At 41.8% G+C, this 22,833-nt stretch overlaps 1 protein-coding gene across 3 annotated transcripts in view; it reads left to right on the top strand.

The window, feature by feature from the left end:
* The window catches only part of SUSD1 (sushi domain containing 1), a 243,638-nt gene that overhangs the window by 155,762 nt on the left and 65,043 nt on the right, over window positions 1-22,833 (top strand). Inside the window, exon 18 of one of the 3 annotated variants that reach the window (XR_005529946.1) lies at window positions 18,459-18,537. The exons of the other annotated variants lie outside the window; for them this stretch is intronic. The gene's annotated coding sequence lies outside the window, so the exon portion shown is untranslated. Of the gene's footprint in view, window positions 1-18,458; window positions 18,538-22,833 lie in introns of those variants that run through there. 3 annotated transcript variants of the gene reach the window in all.

The following is a 22,833-nucleotide window of genomic DNA, read 5'->3' as shown; positions in this document are numbered from 1 at the left end:
CAGTCTCCCAAATGTCATTGTCTGGTTTGGAGCACCCTGGGTCCACCTTGATCCCACCCTTATAGGCTGTGTGGCATTTGGAGCGGTGCATTATTGATGGTTCTTCTTGCTAAGGACAAAGCTTTGGTGGCAATTCCAAATCACTGGGGAATAATGGATTATTATGGAAGGGTGGGAATAAATGTCTAACCATGTGGGAAAAACTTACTTGCAATAAGTATAGTTAACAAAAGAGTTAAGAGCCCAACTACATGGAAGCCTTACACATCAGTAAGAAAAACTGTAAGCTCCTCCTTCAAGGAAGGAAAATGATCAGATAATTCACAAGCCTGCTGATGTTTTTCTCTGCAAGCCATACCTGTATGTTTTATTTTTTTCTTGCACCAGTAAAAACAGAGCAACCAATGAAGAACCTGAGAAATTGGAGTAGGAAGCCAGGCGAACATCAGACAGCTCACCAACATTTTCACCATCGAAAGGCTAGGTGTGATTTTCATCCTAGCTCACACAGTGTGTGTCTTCAGTGTCTATATTTCCAGATAATTTTTTTTGTGCCTACTACTCCTCTTCTCTAATTGACGGCTTCCAGCTGGTCACATCTCTCTGAGTCATATTTCTTAAACTCTAAGGAAGACTTGATTCATATCCCCCATATTGAGCATGCTCGGGAAGCTTCCCCATACAGTTTCAAAGGAATGAGACTGGAAGTGTAAAATCCAGTCCCATCTGTTGTTAATTTATCATTCATTCTGAAACAGACTGGTGGGTTTTTTTGCTTTCATTTTGATTCTGAATTTCCCCTGTGATGAGAAATCAGTCCAACCAACCTTCATTTCACAACACCCAGCAAATATCTGACTGAGTGCCTTCTGTGATGGAAGTTCAGTGTGACCAGCAGAATGAGAAGAAGCAATACAGGAGGCCAGCAAATCCACTCCTCAGATGGATTTGGGGCTGGACCTTGAAGGATTAGTAGGATTGTGTCCAGCGGAGAAGACCAGGAGGGAAATGCCAGTAATGGGCGCCGGGGTATAAGAATGTGAACAAAGGCATGACATTTGGATAAGAGAGATGTGACGAACACAGTAGAGGAACTAGAGAGGAACGTCTGATGTGAAGGAGACCTCACCAACGTAAAAACCAACGAAGGAGGTGATGGTGTACTGGATTGGCCAGTGTTGGAGGGTACAGGGAGAGAGGCATAGGAAGGGGAAGATCTGCTTATTAAGCCTTTCAAAATAACAAAATAACATTTAGAAAGAAGAGAACATCTGCTAGACAAATTGTGACTCTAATGAGACTTCTCATTCCCCTAAGACAAACCAGATATTCATGGTTTCCCCCAAAACAAATCAGATTATTCACTTGAGATGCTGGCGGTATTTTAAAAAATCTTTACAAATCCCCTTGGAAATTCCCTTCAGAATGTGTTCATGAGCTACAGCAGAGCATCAGTTAGTCTTCCTACCTCACAGTTTTCTCTGTCTTTGCCTGCCTCTATATAGGATGAAAATGTTCTGTATGCATATAAGATATAGCTCATTAAAACTTAGTTGTAAACATTTCTTTTATAAATTGGAGAATGTGACAAATGGCTTTTGCCTATTTCCAGAGATCGAATACAGCCTAAAAAGGCTTTCACTTGTGGACTCAGAATACCAGAAAAATGTGCTGCAGGCTCTGATGGCAATCTCTGAAGAGAAATTCCAACAATATTTTGGGCAGCCACCGCGCTGGAATTAATGACCTCCACAGTGTCTGTTGACCCAGGGACCTTGTTCTATGATTATATATATCCTGCGGAAATTTTGTCACCGTGAATAGACTAATTTAAGGCCCACGGTTGTGTCCAAAGCACTCACTCATAATTAGAACCTCCCTAAATCACCCATGAAGTACTGACAAAATTGGGAAAGGAAGGGGATTTCCTAATACCACCAAAGACGAAGACAGACACCCTAATGGAGGAATCAGCTCGTTGCACACTCTGGCTTTGTTTCATGAAAACGGAGCCCTTGTGCAAAGGGGAGAAAGCCCTTTCCACGACTTGAACCAGGAAACAGACAGCCGTGCTTCTCTGTGCAGATTCCACACCACTGGGAATGGGCAGGGTGTGCCCCCACCGTGACCACATTCCTGGGCAGTATTCTGGATTCAGAAAGGAAACAAAGCTTAGAAACAGCTGAGCAGTGTACCAGGAAGGAACATACTACAAAAAGGCAGGTGTGATTCCTCAATAAACTGCCCAAAGTTTGTTGTGCATGTGTGTCTTGTGTGTATGCACAGTGTGTTGCATGTGTGCATATGTGGTGTGTGTGTGTGTGTGTGTGGTGTGAAGGGTGCTAGAAGAATCCTGATAAGAGTAAGTGGTAGGAGCTGCCATTGGTCATACCTCCTCCTTTCTTCTTCAGAGCTCAGTAGTAACAGGAGAAAAAATTGTATCCACATGAGTGGAATTGTATGTTATTGTCTTTCTCTGATTGACTTATTTCATCTGGTGTACTCTTGAGAGCTCCATCCATGTTGTTGCAAATGGCAAGATTTTATTCTTTTCTGTGGCTGAGTAATATTCCATTGTATATATTAACCACATATTTATCCATTCATCTATCAGTGGACACTTGAGTTACTTCCATACCTTGACTATTGTGAATACTGCTGCAATAAACAGAGGAGTGCTTGTATCTTTTCGAATTAGTATTTTCATCTTCTTTTTTTTTTTTTTTTTTACTTAGAAGGAGGAACAATTTATTCTAAACTGGCCAACTCTTTATGTTAGAGTAGCAGCAGGTTGTCTGTCATTTGTATTGCACATATTTCCCCACATTTGTCCTTTGTCTTTCAGCTTTAAGTTTTTGTTTGTTTTTGCTGTTGGAAAGCTTTTCTTATTACACAGTCAAGGTTATCAATCTTATGTTTGTGATTGCTGTTTTTCGTGATGTGCTCAGAAATACGTTCACCCAAGATTATAAACATACTAGTCTTTCTTCTAGGTCTTATGTAAGTTTAGCTTTTACTTTATTTATTTTTTAATGTTCTTATTCTCACCAAGACAATACATGTACGGGGTCAAAATTTCAATTGATACTATAAGTCACAACAAAACAGAGCAAGCTTCTGCTCCACCACTCCTGCCCCCAATTTCTACTTCCTTGAGAGACTCATCTTCAACTCATGCAGCCATTTCTTCCAGTGTTTTTTCCCATATTTCTAAACAAAAGCCTTACATAACTACTACTTTATTATTTTTAATTTTAGGCATCATTTCCTAACTTCTCTGTGTGGAATCTGAGCTTGTAGCTCTCAAACCCCCTTCTTCCCTTAAACCTTTTCCCTAACCCTCAATAATTACATCACAATTTTCATGTCAATGTATAGTACTTTCCCATTTCTACTTTGTTCACTGTCCAATTACATAGTATATTACAATTAAATGTCTTGAACTTTTTTTTTTTTTGGAGTTAATAACTGCCGTACTTTGGTTTTTCTTCATTTTTTTAAGAGCCTCAACTTCTTAGGAGAACTATAAACTTCTCGGTTTTGATCAAATATATCAGATAATTAATTCACCACTTGCTTTTATTTTGTTCTCCTTTGGACATATCCTTCCTGGAATATTCTGTCCTCCTCTAGGCTAAACTGAATACTTTTAAGTTTGATGCACAGTGGTCCTTCCCCATCTCTTGGGCATTTCCTGGTGTCTGTCACCGTTTTGGCTGAACATATCCTCTTCCAGTGGTTTCTTAAGAATGAATGCATAGAAGGCTACAATCTTTATACCTGGCATTTTTGCGTGTCAACATTCTAACTTTATACTCAACTCATAGATCACCTAGAAATAGAATTCTAAATAGAAATCTTTTCTTTCTTCAGCATTTTGAAAGTATTGTTTCACGGTATTTGAAAGCAATGCTACTGGCATCCAGTGTTGCTATTGAGAGGTAGAATGCCACACTGGTCACTCATCTCTGATGTGCTCTGTGTGTGTGTGTGTGTGTGTGTGTGTGTGTGTGTGTGTGTATGTGTGTTTTACTTTTAAAGTTTTAGAATCTTTCCTTTATCTCTGACAGTCTATAATGTCATGAAGATTTGTCTTCATAATGGGTGCCTTCTCTGTTCACTCATCATACTGGATCTTTTGTAATAGGTCTTCTCATTATTGGCAATGTATGTCTTTCAATTTTAAGAATTTGTGTTTTGACAATTCCCTTTCTACTGTGTTTTTCAAAAATTTCTTTTTATAGAACTCTTATTAATAGAATTGGATATTAACACAATTAGCAGACCCTCTACATTTCTTTTCTTTTCTCATTTATTTCCTTCTTCCTTATTGTTGTTTTCTCTAGGAGATATGCTCAATTTTATCTTCCAGTCTATTTTTTTTAAATATAATTTATTGTCAAGTTAGCTAACATACGGTGTATACAGTGTGCTCTTGGCTTCCATAGTAGACTCTCATAATTGATCGCTTACATACAACAGCCAGTGCTCATCCTAACAAGTCCCCTCCTCAATGCCCATCACCCATTTTTCTCCTCTCCTCCTCCCTCCCATCAACCCTCAGTTTGTTCTCTGTATTTAAGAGTCTTTTATGGTGTGCCTCCCTCTCTGTTTGAAACTGTTTTTTCCCCTTCCCTTCCCCCCATGGTCTTCTGTTAAGTTTCTGAAATTCAACATATGAGTGAAAACATATGATATCTGTCTTTCTCTGACTGACTTATTTCATTTAGCATAACACCTTCCAGTTCCATCCATGTTGTTGCAAATGGCCAGATTTCATTCTTTCTCATTACCAAGTACTGTTCCATTGTATATATAATAAACCACATCTTCTTGATTCATTCATCAGTTGATGGACATTTGGGCTCTGTCCATAATTTAGCTATTGTTGAAAGTGCTGATATACATATTGGGGTACACACACCCCTGTGAATCAGCACTCCTATATCCTTTGGACAAGTTCCTAATAGTGCTATTGCTGGGTTGTAGGGTAATTCTATTTTTAATTTTTTGAGGAACCTCCACACTGTTTTCTAGAGCGGCTGTACCAGTGTGCATTCCCACCAATAGTGCAAGAGGGTTCCTCACCAACACCTGTTGTTCCCCGAGTTGCTAATTTTAGCCACTCTGACCGGTGTGAGGTGGTATCTCAATGTGCTTTTGATTATATTTCCCTGATGGTGAGTGACGTTAAGCATCTTTTCATGTGTCTGTTGGCCTCTGGATGTCTTCTTTGGAAAAATGTCTATTCATGCCTTCTGCCCATTTCTTCACTGGATTATTTGCTTTTCAGGTGTTGAGATTGGTAAATTATTTATAGATTTTGGATATTAATTCTTTATCCGATATATCATTTGCAAATATCATCTCCCATTCCATCAATTGCCTTTTAGTTTTGCTGACTGTTTCCTTCACTGTGCAGAAGCTTTTTATCTTGATGAGGTACCAATATTCATTTTTGCTTTTATTTCCCTTGTCTTCAGAGATGTGTCAAGTAAGAAGTTGCTGTGGCTGAGGTAAAAGAGGTTGTTACTTATATTTTCCTGTACGGTTTTGATGGTTTCCTGACTCACATTTTGAGTTTATCTTTGTGTATGGTGTAAGAAAGTGGTTCAGTTTCATTCTTCTGCATGTTGCTGTCCAGTTCTCCCAGCACCATTTGCTAAAGAGGCTGTCTTTTTTCCATTGGATACTCTTTCCTGCTTTGTCAGAGATTAGCTGGCCATACATTTGTGGGTCTGTTCTGTTCCATTGGTCTATGTGTCTGTTTTTGTGCCGACACCATACTGTCTTGATGATTACATCTTTGTAGTAGAGGCTAAAGTCTGGAATCATGATGTCTCCCATTTTGGTTTTCTTTTTCAACATTACTTTGGCTACTCAGGATCTTTTGTGGTTCCATATAAATTTTAGGATTGTTTGTTCTAGCTTTGAGAAGAATGTCAGTGCAACTTTGACTGGGATTGCATTGTATATGTTGATTGCTTTTGGTAGTATTGACATTTTAACAATATTTGTTCTTCTAATCCATGAGCATGGAATGTTTTTCCATTTCTTTTGTCTTCTTCAATTTCTTTCATAAGTTTTCTATACTTTTCAGCATATAGATCTTTTACATTTTTGGTTAGGTTTATTCCAAGGTATTTTATGGGTTTTGGTGCAATTCTTTTTTTTTTTTTTTTAATGTTTTATTTATTTCTAGGAGAGAGAGAGAGACAGCATGAGCAGAGGAGGGTCAGAGAGAGAGGGAGTCACAGACTGAAACAGGCTCCAGGCTCTGAGCTGGCAGTCAGCACAGAGCCCGACGCGGGGCTCGAACCCACGAACCGCGAGATCATGACCTAAGCGAAATTCGGACGCTTAACCGACTAAGCCACCCAGGCGCCCCTGGTTTGGTGCAATTCTTAATGGGATCAATTTTTTGATTTCTCTTTCTGTTGCTTCATTATTGGTGTGTAGAAACACAACCAATTCTGTACATTGATTTTGTATCCTGTGACTTTGCTGAATTCATGTATCGGTTCTAGCAGCTTTTTGGTGGAGTCTTTTGGATTTTCCATGTAGGTTATCATGCCATTGTGAAAAGTGGAAGTTTGACTTCTTTGTCAATTTGGATTCCTCTAAAAAATTTTTTTTTACTGTTTATTTCTGAGAGAGCAAGAGAGAGCATGAACAGGAAAGGGACAGAGAGAGGGGGAGACACAGAATCCGAAGCAGGTTCCAGGCCCTGAGCTGTCAGCACAGAGCCCGATGCAGAGCTTTAACTTGTGAACTGTGAGATCATGACCTGAGGTGAAGTTGGATGTCCAACCAAAAGCTGACTGAGCCATTCAGGCACCCCTGGATGCTTTTTTATTTCATTTTGTTGTCTAATTGTTGAGTCTGGGACTTCCAACATGATGTTAAGTAATGGTGGTGAGAGTGGACAGCCCTGTCATGTCATGATCTCAAGGGGAAAGCTCTCAGGTTTTCCCCCATTGAGGATGATGTTAGCTGTGGGCTTTTCATATATGGCTCTTATGATGTTAAGGTTTGGTTCCTTCTATCCTGACTTTCTTGAGGGGTTTTTATTAAGAAAGGATGCTGTATTTTGTCAAATGCTTTTTCTGGATCTATTGACAAGATCATATGGTTCTTATCCTTTCTTCCATTAATATGATGTATCACATTGATTGATTTGTGAATATTGACCCCACCCACAGCCCAGGAATGAATCTCACTTGATCATGGTGAATAACTCTTTTAATATACTGTTGAATTGGATTTGGTGTATCTTGTTGAGAATTTTTGCATCCATGTTGATCAGGGATGTTGGCCTGAAATTCTCCTTTTTAGTGGGGTCTCTGTCTGGTTTAGGAATTAAGGTAATGCTGGCTTCATAGAATGAATCCAGAGGTTTTCCTTCTGTTTCTATTTTTTGGAAAAGCTTGAGAAGGATAAGTATTAACTCTGCTTTAAATGTCTGGTAGAATTCCCCTGGGAAGCCATCTGGACCAGGACTCTTATTTGTTGGGAGATTATTGATAACTGATTCAATTTCTTCACTAGTTATGGGTCTATTCAAATTTTCTTTTTCTTCCCATTTGAGTTTTGGTGGTGTGTGGGTGCCTAGGAATTTGTCCATTTCCTCCAGGTTGTCTAGTTTGCTGGCTTATTCCTGAGAATTGTTTGTATTTCTGTGATGTGGGGTGTGATCTGTCCTCTTTCATTCATGATTTTATCTGTTTGGGTCTTCTCTTTTCTCTTTAAGAAGTCTGTCTAGAGGTTTATCAATTTTGTTTATTCTTTCAGAAAGCCAGCTCTAAGGTTCATTGATCTGTTCTACTGTTGTTGCTGTTTTTTTTTTTCTTTTTTTGATTCTATATTGTTTATTTCTGCTCTAATCTTTATTATTTCTCTTCTTCTGCTGGTTTTGGAGTTTCTTTGCTGTTCTGGTTCTAGTTCCTTTAGGTGTGCTGTTAGATTTTATATTTGGGATTTTTCTTGCTTCTTGAGATAGGCCTGGATTGCAATGTATTTTCCTCTTAGGACTACCTTTGCTGCATCCCAAAGGGTCTGACTGTCATGTTTTCATTTTCATTTGCTTCCGTATATTTTTATTTTTTTATTAAAAATTTTTAAATGTTTTATTTATTTCTGAGAGAGAGAGAGAGAGAGAGAGAGAGCAGGGGAGGGTCAGAGAGAGAGGGAGATACAGAATCTGAAATAGGCTCCAGGCTGTGAGCTAGCTGTCAGCACAGAGCCCGACGCGGGGCTCGAACCCACGAACCGCGAGATCATGACCCAAGCAAAAGTCGGACGCTTAACCAACTGAGCCACCCAGGTGCCCCATGCTTCCATATATTTTTAAATTTCTTCTTTAATTCCCTGGTTGACCCATTCACTCTTTAGTAGGATGTTCTTTAACCTCCATGCATTTGGAGGCTTTCCAAATTTTTTCTTGTGGTTGATTTCAAGTTTCATTGCATTGTGATCTGAAAATATGCATATGATCTCAATTCTTTTATATTTATGGAGTGCTGTTTTGTGATCCAGTATGTGATCTATCTTGGAGAATATTCCAGATGCACTCGAGATGAATATGTATTCTGCTGCTTTTGGATGGATGAAAAGTTCTGAATATATCTGTCAAGTCCATCTGGTCCAGTGTATCATTCAAGGCCATTGTTTCTTTATTGATTTTCTGCCTAGATGATCTGTCCATTGCTGTCAGTGGAGTATTAAAGTCCCCTGCAATTACCATATTCTTATCAATAAGATTGCTTATGTTTGTGATTAATTGATTTATATATTTGGGTGTACCAAGTCAGGGACATAAACATTCATAATTGTTAGCTCTTCTTGATGGATAGACCCTGTAATTATGATATAATGCCCTTCTTCATTTCTTATTACAACCTTATGTCTACTCCAGCTTTGTGTTGACTTCCAGTAGGATGATAGATGGTTCTCGATACCCTCACTTTCAATCTGAAGGTGTCCTCAGGTCTAAAATGAGTCTCTTGTCGACAGCATATAATGGGATTTTTTTTCCTATCCATTCTAATACTCTGTGTCTTTTGATTGGGGCATTTAGTCCATTTACATTCAGAGTTATTATTGAAAGATATTAATTTAGCGCCATTGTGTTATCTATAGGTTTCATGTTTGTTGTGATGTCTCTGGTCCTTTGTAGTCTTTGCAGCATTCCACTCACAGATCCCTCTTAGGATCTCTTGCAGGGCTGGTTTAGTGGTCATGAAGTCCTTCAGTTTTTGTTTTTCTGGGAAAGCCTTTATATTTCCTTCTATTCTGGATGAAGGATTCTTGGCTGCATATTTTTCCTATTCAGCACATTGAATATTTCCTGCCAAGTTTCAGTGGACAGGTCTGCCAAGTTTCAGTGGACAGGTCTGCTACTACCCTTTTGTGTTTACCCTTGTAGGTTAAGGTCTGTTTGTCTCTTGACACTTTCAGAATTCTTTCTTTATCTTTGTATTTTGCCCATTTCCCTATTATATGCTGTGGAGAAAGTCTAGTCTTGTTGAATCTGAAGGGAGTTCTCTGTGCCTCCTGGATTTGGATGTCTGCTTCCTTCCCCAAATTAGGAAAGTTCTCAGCTATAATTTGTTCAAGTAAACCTTCTGCCCCTTTCTCTTTCCTTTCTTCTTATGTAACTCTTATGATATGGATATTATTACATTTCATTGAATCAGTTAGTTCTCTAATTTTCCCCTTGTGGTCTAGTATTTTCTTAACTCTCTTTTTCTCAGCTTCATCATTTTCCATAATTCTTTCTTCGGTTTCACTTATTCTCATCTCTGCTTCCTCCATCCTTGCTGTTACTGCATCTAGTTTATTTTGCACTTCATTTACAGCATTTAATTCATCATGACTGTTTCTTAGCTCCTTGATCTCTGCAGCAGTAGATTCTCTCCTCTCTTCTATGTGTTTTTCAAGCCCAGCTGTTAATCTTCTGACTATTGTTCTAAATTCTTGATCAGATATATTGTTTATATCTATTTTGAGCAATTCTCTAGATGTCATTTCTTCCTGTAATTTCTTTGGAGAATTCTTCCATTTCATCATTTTGGCTAATTTTCTGTCCTTTACATGTTTTAATAGCTTGTTATGTGTCCTGCATCTGTGAGCACTATAAAAAGGGGTCATACACTGACCAGGGCCTGGCCTTTCAGGAGGTGTTTTTGGAGTGTGTTGCATGCTCTCAGTTGTTGTGACTGGTTACTTTATCTTCCTACTCATAGTGGTGCTTTGGACCTTCCACCAGATGTGCTTTGATTTGTTCATTGAAGTAACCCTGGAAAAAAATTTTAAAAGGGGGTGGTGGTAGAAGAATGGGCCTTATTCCATACAAAGAGAGAAATGACAGGGGCAGGCAAAAAGAAAAGAAAACAGAAGAGAAAAAAATTGACCAGGTGGAGAATCATAGAAACTGTATGTCCTAATTCAGAGAGAGGGGAGGGGAAATAAAGAAGGAGGTACAGAAGAGGTGTAAAAAGAATAGATTAAAAATGTCTGCGTAAACAAACCAACAACCAGAATAGAGATGGGAAGAAGTAAGAGGAAGAAAAGAAGGAAGGAAGGAAGGGAGGGAGGGAGGGAGGGAGGAAAAAATATGTATAAAATAAGAATGGACCAAGAATCAAATCAGAAAATGCAAAACTGCTAGACATATATCTGACTGTGCCTTGGAACCAGTGGCTGTGCTGTTCTGGAGGAGGGGCTGTCAGTATCAATTTTGCTCTGTTAGATACGTGGTTACCAGGCATGGAGGAGTGTGGTTTGCTGTAGGTGGGTCCCGCCTCCACTGTGGGCCAGCTGTCTTGTTCCCTGAAGCCCCACCTTGTTGGTGATGGGGCGGGGGGAATAGTGACACCCCAGTCTCTCTTCCCCGGACAGGGTGTCCCTGACCACTCTGTTCAGGCTGTCTTCATAGTGTTGCATGGGTGCGAGCAGGCCACTTTGCCTCGCTCCATAGTCTCCCACACCTCCCAGGTGCTTGGCTGGGATTCAAACCCTGATGTCTTAAAGGATTCCGTCCCAGTGGTCCTGGTTCTGGGGATGTGCCACTCCACCCAGTCAACAGAGGGCCTCTGGCTGGTGGGCGCCTGCAGGTCTTTTGTTCTTGGAATGGGTATATAACTTCTTCCCAGAGCACTCCAGAGAAGGAACTGCTCTCTCTAACTGTGCTTCTGAGTGGCGACCGAGCCTGGAGCTGGTTCCCCACCTTCCCAGATGGGCACACCAGGCAGCGGACCCCAGTTCAGAGGAAGCCCTGCAACCCTGGATCCTCCCTCTTTTTTTTTTTTTTTTTTTTTTACAAATAGTTTATTGTCAAATTAGTTTCCACATAACACTCAGTGCTCATCCCCACAAGTGTCCTCCTCCATGCCCATCCCTCCTCCCCCCCACATCCATCAGTCCTCAGTTTTTGTCAGCATTCAAGAGTCTCTCATGGTTTGCCTCTCTCCCTTTCCCCCACCATTTCCGCCCTTCTTCTCCCCCTTGTTCCTCCGTCAAGTTCCTCCTAATCCTCCTATACGTGCAAACATATGATATTTGTCCTTCTCTGCCTGACTTATTTCGCTCAGCATAACACCCTCAAGGTCCATCCATGTTGCTACACATGGCCAGATTTCATTGTTTCTCATTGCCATGTAGTATTCCATCGTATAGATAAACCACATCTTCTTGCTGGATCCTCCCTCTTAAGGCTATTTGCAAGTTAGAAATTGGTTCTTTTTCCATTTTTCTCTTGTCCAAATGCAATCCTCCACTTCCACAGACTTTCTTTCTCTTCCTTTTGTCTCTCTACGAAGAGGGTCCCTCCCCTCCATGTCTATGCTGCCTGTTTTATCTCTCCCAGTTCACAATCATGTACCTATGGCCCGCCAAGTTGTTCCTATGGGCCCCTGGAGATGTTTCTGTCACTCTGTAGCCTGGATTTCTGGAATTCTAAGTCTTCTGGCCTCAATATTGCTGTGTTTGAGGGACGAGGGAACTTTGGGTCCCCCTACTTCTCTGCCATGTTGACTCTACTTTTTACCTTAAAACTATTTGTATTTGGAATTTATTTTGCATAATAATTAAAACAAGAACCCACATTTCACACCAAACCTGTATTTATCTTTCCTACTATTCATCACAGTTATAATAGCACAATTATTTATGTGATTATCTTTTCCTGATCATTATTGATTTGAAATATCACCATTTATTATGCAATTGGAATACTTTTTTAAATGCTCCCTCCCACAAATATCATTTTGGGATTTTGACCATAAACAAGGTGATTTTCTAGATTATTAGAATTTATATCTAAGAATTTATATTTTTACAACCATACTGAATGTTTCTGTTTAGTCACAAGGCATGCCTTTTCACCTTTTCACTTACTTTATTTTATATTTCTTGGTAATTTTCTGCTTTTTCATACAATTCAAATTTATTTGTGTAATTTTATGTTTTTATATTTTTACAAATGGATGGATTTGGGATTATATTTTAATGCACTGTCAGACTTGTGACTTTTGAATATTAATATTATATCATGAAAATTTTTTGAACTCTCTTTTCAGTAATTTTGTGCTGAATCTTATACTTTTGCATTATCTGCAAATAATGAACATTTTGTTTTCTGCATTCTAATACTTAAGCCTCTTATTTTGTTGTCTAATTGAAATATCTATCACATAAGAACAATGTCATAGACATTATCGGCAAGGATGATATTGGCTTTTGGTTTGAGATATGTCTTGCTATTAAGGAAATTATTCACCTAATCCCATTTCACAAAGAGCATTTATCAGGAGTAGACACTAAATGTTATGAATTATTGATATCTATAAGGGTTCCTATGGTAAGACAAACCTTTGATCAATATAGTATAGATTTCCTAATCTTTAGCCACATTTGCATTAATGGAATACACACAATCATGGTGTATTGCTATTTAAATCTATTTCTAGATTCTATTTGCTAATACTTTATTTAGAACTTCTTAAAAATCAGTTTTCATATCTCTAGTTTTCTCTTGTGCATTATCTGTTTAAAACAGAAGCATATTGGTGTTTGTTAATGGACAAGAGTTCTTTCTTTCACCTGGAACATTTTAAATAACAGGAATCTCTTTCCTTCTGGTTTTCCAATTATGTCAGTACAGGAGCCACCAGTGTTCTCTGTGATTGTGAAGTAGGCTTTGCTTCCAGACATGGCCCCATTGTGATAGGAAACAACGAAGAAGAAAAGGTGTACTGGGCAGGACAGTCTCTCTTGCAACACTACATACCTTGGCAATCTGCGGTGGACAAATGGACTCTATCAGGGAGTGTTTCTTATTCTTCCAGAAGCTTGTCCATGTCTCTAGAACTCAACTAGCGAGAACCTCTGGAATTTCCTTCACTTATGACCTGCAGCACTGCACTAGTTGGTATTAGTTCATGGGAATCTCAATTTGTTCCATATGGCATTCTATCTGGCTACCATCTTCAGAGTGAGCCGATGTGCCGATGGAGATGGTTATGTTTCCAAGAGAATCAGAAAATTTAAAAATAAACCAATAGCTTGTAGCCTGTGTACTCAGTGTATTTTTAGTTTTTCATTGGAGAGAGAGCACTGGGGTAGCTAAGAGACAGGAACACAACTTCAGAAGGAGAGTGGTCCCATCTGAGGGATCAGAATCAAGAATTAAGATTTAGAATAGTGCATCTCTACATGAAACCATGTGACCTTTATCAAAGGCCAGAACATTTCAGCTATTTCTTTATGATCCTTAAAAATCAGATAATGACAGCTACGGACACTTCTAAGTCTCTTAGTTTATAGATAGAGTATAACTACAGGAATGATTATGATCTATCAAATCCTTACCTTCCTGGGTCTAGAACAAAGCCCTTTGTAAACAGTTTACGTTGTAGGTATCTAATTGTTATCATCATCACCATCATCCCCACTTTAAAGATGGTAAAACTGAGATTTAAAGTGATTACATCATTATCCAAGGTCACCTACAGCACCTGTCAGGGCTTTGTGCTCTCAATCTTGAGCTTGGAATTTTTTCTTTGTCTACCAATTTACATAAATGTAGACATCTGACTCATTATGAGAGGAGTCTCTGGATGGTAAACTCAACTTCCTGCTCTCTAGTTAAGAGATCACAAAAAGACAACCCCTGGGAATAAAAATCAAACACTAGCAGATATTTCTTTTTGCTTCTCAAATGTCAAGGTGACACCCTAATGTTCCATTTTTTTCAGATTTCAATACCATTCATTTTGTTTTCCAGTAAATACAGTTTTAGTTTTGCAAACTTTGATTTTAGGGTGGGTGTGAATACATGTTTGTTATAGTTGCTTGGATGTCAAAACAATTTGTACTACAGTTAATTTTTCTTTTCTTTTTTTTTTTAATTTTTTAACGTTTATTTATTTTTGAGAGACAGAGAGAGTGAGCATGAGCGAGGAGGGGCAGAGAGAGAGGGAGACACAGAATCTGAAGTAGGCTCCAGGCTCTGAGCTGTCAGCACAGAGCCTGATGTGGGGCTCGAACTCACGGACCACGAGCCGAAGTCAGACGCTTAACTGACTGAGCCACCCAGGAGCCCCTACAGTTAATTTTTCTATGCCTCTTGGCCTCTGCACTCAAAAATAAATAAACATTGAAAACAAATTTTAATGTGATCTGTGACATCTCAAAATGTTGAGAAACATAAAAATGACATAGAATTATCAAAAGATGGACAAGAAAATATAAAGCAAATGCTTTATATGCTGCGTCGTATGGGAGTTCTACTGTTAATTTTTTGAGGAACCTCCACACTGTTTTCCAGAGGGGCTGCACCAGTTTACATTCCCACCAACAGTGTGGGAGGGTGCCCTTTTCTCCACATCCTCGCCAGTCTATATGATCTGTTTCTGGGCTAATTCTTCCTTTCTATGAATCTCTGTTCAGATCTTGGGTGCATCACTGATTATGTTCCTGTTTTTATAATATGTTTCCGTAGAGAACAGAACTAGTTTCCCCCTCAGTGCTTTTGTTTTTCAAAATTGTTTAGCCATTTATGACAGGATTTCAGGTTAACCTCTCCTATACCATCTAGATCCTCCTTCGCTCCATTAGAGGCTAGAGAAGCCAAACATTCAGGTTCCCAACCTCCTTTGTTGCATTCAGGGGACAGATGATACAGTTCTGGTGAATTAGGTTGAAGTGAGGTCTACTAGGGGACTTTCTGGGAAAGCTTTCATTTTGCTGATAAAGGGTACAATTGGGGCTGTCACCCCTCCTTTCCCTTTCTTCTTGTCTTGAAAACAGCTGTGTGGCAGCCTTTTTTTTCTAATTAGAGAGAGAGAATCTCTTTTTCATTTTTTACAATTTCTTTTTAGAGTGTGACCATGCGAAAGCATGAGCTGCATGGGGAGGGGCTACAGGAGAAGGAGGGAGAGTCTTAAGCAGGCTCCATATCCAGCTCGATCCCATGACCCTGAGATCATGACCTGAGCTGGAATTAAGAGTCAGATACTTAACCAGCTCAGCTACCCAGATGCTGGGAAATCTTTTTTTTTTTTTTTTTTTTACGTTTATGTATTATTTTGAGAGAGAGATTGCACATGGGGGAGGGGAAGAGAGAGAGAGAGAGACAGAGAATCTCAAGCAGGCTCCACACTGTCAGTATGGAGCCCGATGTGGGGCTTAACTTAGTGGGGTTTTTGAACTCAGGAACCACGAGGTCATGACCTGAGCCAAAGCTGGACACTTAACTGAGCCATCCAGGCACCCCAAGAGAGAGAATCTTAAGCAGGCTCACGCTTAGTGTGGAGCCCAACGTGGAGCTTGATCTCATGACTCTGGGATCATGACCTGAGCCAAATTCAGGAGTTGGACGCTCAACTAGCTTAACCTCCCCAGCACCCTATGGCAGCCATTTTAAACATAAGAATCATTTTGTCACGTTAAGAAGTAAAGTCAGTTAAATACGGGGGCTTTGTACCGCTCTGTGGAATGAGAGGGCTATTTTATAAAATATCCTTTCTCTAGAACTGTGGAGAAAATTAGGCAAAATGTGGACCAAATTCTGAGTGTTTCATTAATTCATCCATTTAACAAGGCTTGGCTGAGTCTTTCCTGCATGATGTTTGTGTGCATAAAAATTGACCTTGTGTGTCTTGCTGGTGCAGTCAGAAAAGCATGTGACTCTTGATCTTCGGTTGTGAGTTCAAGCCCCATGTTGGGTATAGAAATTACTTAAATAAGTCAATAATCTTAAAAAAAGTTATCTCGTTGTCAAAGATGGATGGGTACACAGATAAGGAGCAAGAAATCAACCTGGGTGTTGGTTTCTATTTTCCACTTGAGAGACTAACATTCAACTCTGGGCAACAGACACCTGTCTCCTGTGGACTCTTTACAAGAGCAATTTCCCAGCACAAGCCATTTGCATTTCCTAGGCTCTCGAGTCCACCCGATCCCTAACTTCCGAGGATGACTTTTCCTGTCTCAAATTGCCGTGCATAGAGAACATTCCCTCCCAGTCAGCCTGGCCATCTACTGGGGAGCAGGTGGCAGCAGGAACCGTGCGTGGAGCCTGTGCTATTACTACCAAGGCCAAGGGTGCTATGATGCCATGAATAGCAGGCAGCGTTGAGAGTGTGCTTTGAATTTAGGAAGGACAAGGCCACCTGAGGCTGGGGGATTCGAGGCAAGTTCACAATGAAAGTAGCGTCTGTTTTCCTGTTCTTGGAATTATGGCTGAAGTCCCATAGAGCTTAGCAGTTCACCTGAAGCAGAAGCACAACAAGTTTTTGTGGGGAAAGTGGAAACTGGCTGGTAGGTGCGCTTCACACCACAGATCTGCTGCGAGTCCTCCTGGCGTGGCAGCTGGTCGGGACAAGTGGTTTGTCAAAGTGATTAGCAACGTTGCTCACAAGCCAAGGCTGTGAGTCACCTTCGTTGGAGCCTGGTGTCCCTGGGAAAGCTGAATCATGCACTTCCCCTCTGTGTCACCAGAACCCTGACCTGTCTTCAGAGGTTTTCTGAGGACGTCCAACACCAGGACCCACTGAGGTTTGGAGGGATGGTCTGGACGTGTAAGTTTGGAATGTCAAGGCCTGAACTTGTTCTGGGGCTAGAATGTTCTGGTACTAGGCAGAGTCATTAATTGAGGTGTTTGTCCTTGTATTCTTTGTATATTACTCAGCATTCCAGCAGGTGGCCAGGTCTCTGTCTCCCTTGCCACAGGGCCTATAGAAGCAGCCATGTCCCTTCCTGACTTTCTCCCCTTTATCCTGAGGGATTTGAGCATCTACGCTAGAGAAAGGAGCGGTAGAGTGGCTTTGAGGGGCAGGGTTTCTAATAGTAAAAGAACAAAGATTTTTTTCCCTAAGAGAAGAAACAGATGTCCACAGTTTTTATAGATACAGGTTTCCTCCACTATCCAAAAGTAGTGTGTTTCTCTGAAAATTTCCGGAAGCCGAAATGGCATAAAGGGAAGAAGCAATTACCATGAATTTATATGAAAAAATTTGGAGCATTCCCAGACCCCAAAAATAACCTCTCTTAGGCTTTTCTAATACCTTAGGACATATCTTGCTAATAGAGGCACAGAATAAATCAAGATAGAGCACAGATGTTCACAGATACAGCTCAGAGCTCAGGCGGCTGGGTCCTGAGGTGGTGAGTGAGGTTTCCGGGGAAGGACCTTAGTAGGGCCACTCACTGCTCAGCATGTGTGCTGCCTCTATAAAGGCTCACTTAAGGGCCCCTGGGTGGCAAAGTTGGTTGAGCCTCCGAATCTTGATCTTGGCTCAAGTCATGATCTCATGGCTTGTGAGTTCAAGCCCCACATCATGCTTGGTATTCTCCCTGCCCCTCCCCTGCTTGTGTGCTCTCTCTCCCAAAATAAACAAATGAACTTAACAAAAATAATAAAGGCTCGCTGCAAAAACAAATGCCGAATGCTATTTTTGCTTTTTGCCCTTTTTCATTAAATTAAAAAAAAAAAACCCTCTTCGGATTTACTTCAGTTAGAAGAAAACAGGTACTAATGCAGGTCTTTCATGAAAGCACAGTGGTCTAACATGAACTTTCAAAAAGTATGGGATACCTGTCCTGGGGCTCTGAGGTCCATCTTCCACAGACCCTCAGGAAGATGCCAGGCTGTCCAGGTCCCAACTTAAATTTAATTCCATACTAAATACAGGAAGGTCTTTCTGGACCCTGGTACTAGGGCTCTCAGCCCTGGCAAAGGGCCACCTAACTTCAAGGATCTATGTATGTCTGGCCTACGGGGATCCTGGTGGAAGCCATGTTGATAAAAGGTTGACCCACGGGTCAAATCTGGCCCACCATCTGTTTTTGTATGACCAGTTAGCTGCTTTCAAGCAATAATGGCAGAGTTGAGTGGTTGTGACAGAGACCCATCTAGGCTGTGAAACCTGAAATATTTACTCTCTGGTCCTTTACAGAAAAATAGGTTGCCAGTCCTATTTTGTACACCAGTGACCAGAGATGCCTCCTGAATGTTTTGCTTCACGTCACAACTCCTGATCATTAACTCTTGGAGAGGTGATTGCAGTGGGAGGCGAGAGGAGAAGAGAACTCTGTCAGTCTCTGAAATTAAATTTCCTGCAAGCTGACGGCAACAGGGGCTCAGTGTCATACATACCTTAATTTTATGTAAGGTAAATAAAGCAATGCACTCTTTCTTGCACATTCAGGTTTGAGTTACAAATTCTTCCTTATCATGAGTCAGCTCCTGGGCCTTCTGCTTCACAATCATGCTTCGTTTTATTGAACTGGTTCTGGAAGTAACATCCGTAGGTCTCTTCCATCTCTACACACCCAAAGCCTGCCAGTAGATCCCAACTTAAATGTTCACCCTCTCTTCCACTCCTAGAAGTCATTTTTAAAAATGTTTATTTATTTTTGAGAGAGCACACATGTAGGGTAGGGGCAAAGAGAGAGAGGGGGACAGAGAATCCTAAGCAGGTCTGAGCTGTCAGCACAGAGCCCAATGCAGGGCTTGAATTCACGAACTATGAGATCATGACCTGAGCCAGAGTCGGATGCTTAGCCTACTGAGCCACCCAGGCACCCCCATCCCTGGAAGTCTTACTTTGTTTTTCTCTTTTTCTTTTTTACTTTGTTTTTTTCAACTTGCAAGTCCACCTAATAAGATTTTGCAAAACAAGTTTTCTTCCAGATATCCTGACTGGTTTGCCTCAGACAGCTGGACCATTTCTCCCAAATTAAAAAGTTGAGATGCGATGTCTCCCTTCTCTCAAATCCCTATTGCAGGCTAATGCACACGATCACATTATGGCAATTTGTGTGCATTCTTTGTTAGTTTCTGGAGTGCAGGGACTGAGTCTTAAACAGCTAAGCTGTACTGGACAAGAACCCACTTGATCCAAGTTCAAATTCTGACTCCTCCACTAGCGGTAAGACCACAGGCATATCATTAACATCTTTGAGCTTCAGCTTTCTCATCTGAAATATTCTAGTAATCCCCTCTGTGCCTCCAGAGATGGAAGGATTCGTGAAAATAGCACCATAAACATGCTTTTTGAGAATCACTACCCCTTGCAGTTCAACCCAGAGCCTGGAGTGCAGGAGGTAAAATTACCAAAATGCATGTCTGTGGCAGTCACCCTTGGGGCAAGATAAGGCCCTGGCTTGGGGAACAAGCACTTGGCACCAGCCTTTCCTCCTCCTTCTGAGGGTTGTGACTCATCCTGAGAATCAGTAGCATACTCTTGACCCCCACCTCAACCCTCAGAATCACATCATAATCACATGATCATGGCTGTGCTAGGGAACACCCAGGAGGAAGGGAAGGGAGAGCTTGAGTTGGATCAGATGCAGCACCAAAAAGGCCAGGGCGAGGGGAAGTCTGCAGAGGCTCCAAAGCAGAGGAGGCTGAGCAGGGCTCCCGAGTGCATCAGCTGCTGCTGCAGGCTGGTGCCCAGCCCACCCTCAACCCTTGCTGAGCAATCTGGCCTCAGGTACATACCCGGTCACCAGTGCCACTGCTGATGATGAGACTTAGCAGGAGGAAAAGCCACTCCTTCCTGGCCCTGGCTTTTGTGTGATCTCATTGGAAACGGAGTCAACCGTCCTGGAGAGGCCAGACAAGTCTCAGGATGTACACCCTGCAGAGACAGGATAATTAATGATTCAAAACCCTCCCGATTTATTTATTTTAAATAACCAAATACTGTTTGTACTTCTTCCCGTGACACATTCTCTGTGCACCTATTCTGATCATTTCCTTCGTCCATTCAGTTGGTTTATCCCTCAGAGCCCACTCCATCTGAGGGATGTTGCCTCTTGTCAGGAGTGGGGGGATCAGAGTTTGGGAGTCAGGACTCCTGTTTTCTGGCTCTTGCTCTAATCGAACTTTTCCACTCATTACCATCCCTTTACCCAACGAAAGACTCTCACATAGAGGCTTTGTCTGCCTCCAGGACAGCTGTGAGGGAGTCCCCGAGGGAGGTGTGTTGACAGGAACCAGGCTGGCGCTGCACCAGTTCCTCATCTAAGGCCACTTACAGGAAATCATTTTGGTGTGAGGACAGGCCAGTCTGGGTGGAGGCTTTCACCTTCCATTTTCTGTGCCCACACTGTCACTGCCGAGGGTCTCCTTGCTTCCAGATATGTTTGACAGACTGTGTGCCTGGTGGTCGTCTGCCCAGGCTCCCGTGGCTGGGGCAGATCCACTTTCAGAACTTTGTTCTGGCTCCATCCTCTGCCTTCTGCGGGCCGTAATGTGTGGGTATCCCCTCATCTTCTTGTCAAATCTCTCCTTCATGGAAACTCCCTCTCAGCGTTAAAACACGCTCTTTTCTTTCACGCCCCTCCAAAAACCTCAGAAAACCAAAAGAACTCTTCTGAGACCCCATGCCCCTTTTTGGATGCACCCGCCTGCCCTTCTCTCCTTTGTAATCAGCCCTCTTGATGTCGAGTATCTTCGTGTCTCCACTCCTTCACCTCCATTCCACCTGCAACCCATGGCAAGCTGGCCTCCTCCCAGACTGCCCTTGTGAAGCTTGCGTATTCACAGTCAGCGTGTTTGATCTCTGTTGACCCCTGTCCCTTTCTTGAAACATGCTTTCACTGGCCTCTGTGACATCTCACAATCCCGGGTTTTCCTCTTTCATCTCCGATCACTTTTTCTTGGCCTCTTTGTCAATGACTCGTCTATCCAGTCTCTTCTGTTGGGGTTCTTCAGAGCTCTGTCTGAGACCCTCTTCTCATCCAATACTCATTCCTCAACAAGTCGCAGCTACTTCTTTGACTTCAGACAGCCTAAGAGAGCTCAGTCCTCACAGCAGAACAGCCCTGCTGCAGTGTTGGAGCTGTTGGCTTTGAGGTGCAAGAGCAGGTTGGATCAGGATGGGCCCAGAGAAGGGGGAAGATGGGGTTTCAACTCATGGGGTCGCTGACAGAGCAGCCCAGTCAAATATCTTTCCTCATCTGAGAAAGTCACTCACTGGGGCAGTCAAGGCGGGCTGGACTACAATGGAGTTAGGTTAGCTTGGGGATCCCAATTGGCTGGGGGGCCTCCCAGGCCAGGACCCCTCTATCTGGTAGGTTAGTGTTAGCTCTTAAAGATACATTATCAATATGATTCCATTCCTATGAAACATCCAGAATAGGCAAATCCATAGAGACAGAGAGCAGATCAGTGGCTGCCAGCATCTAGGGCAAGGGGAGAATGGGGAGTGGCTGCTTAATGGGTTTGAGGTTTCTTCTGGGGATGATAAAAATACCCTGCAATGAGACAGTGGTGGGGGTTGCACAAGACTGTAAATGTACTACATGTCACTAATGGTATAAAAAATAGGTATCAGGGCTTTATTCCAGAAGACGGACCACCGCTGCCAGAACAAGTCACATAGCACAGGGATGCATTCAGTGTCAGCTGTGACGGGTAGATGAGGAGCTCTAAAATGGAAATGAGTCTTCTTATGAAAAGGATTGAAAACCATACAGTCCCCCAAGATAGTGTTCAGAATGTGCTATTTCACAAGATAACTAGAGGATTCCTAAACTATATTAATTAACAGTACACTACAGGTGTGTGGTGTGACAGTAGAGTACAGGTTGAAAGTTGAATGATACCATTAAAAAAATTTTTTTTAACATTGAGATAGAGCTTGAGCCAGGGAGGGGCAAAGAGAAAGGGAGACACAGAATCCGAAACAGGCTCCAGGCTCTGAGCCATCAGGACAGAGCCTGACACAGAGCTTGAACTCACGAACCACAAGAGCATGACCTGAGCCCAAGTCAGATGCTTACCTGACTGAGCCACCCAGGCACTCCTTATGATACACTTTTTTTTCCCCTTCACAAATCTATTTTTCTGTGACTATGATGAAGTCAGATAGGATGTTGTGGTGGAGCGTACTGGTAGCCTGAACGGAGGCTGGGGAAAAGGGCTGATTTGACACATTTAAGGATTTGAGCTGGCAGGACCCTGTAACCGTTTGGAGGAGTCTAGAATTACCCTTGACAAGTGAAGTGAGTGGACAAACACTAGCGCGTGGTGGTTTTCTACAGTTGTTGTTTTATTGTGTTTTTCACAACCCTCTGAGGGGAGCCAGTGGAGCCAGGATATGAGCCAAGTATGGCTACCTGTGAAACCTGCTAAATCCTACAGCATCTGTGAGCCCTTGAATCAGAAAGGGAGGGATTGCCTGGGGGAGGGGAGAGCTGCTGGTACCCCAGGGGTTCCGCCTGCCAATGCTGAGCCAACAGCTGTGGTTTCTCTCACTGTGCCTGCAGTCCAGTGTGGCGTCGGAGATGTGGCCTACACACTCATCTCGCAACCTTCTCCCA

This window comes from Hyaena hyaena, unplaced genomic scaffold, assembly GCF_003009895.1.
Source record: "Hyaena hyaena isolate Hyena2069 unplaced genomic scaffold, ASM300989v1 scaffold_6, whole genome shotgun sequence".
In the NCBI taxonomy this organism is placed as follows: domain Eukaryota; kingdom Metazoa; phylum Chordata; class Mammalia; order Carnivora; family Hyaenidae; genus Hyaena; species Hyaena hyaena.
Note: the sequence above shows the minus strand (reverse complement) of the source record. Positions and strands in the feature narration are given on the sequence as shown.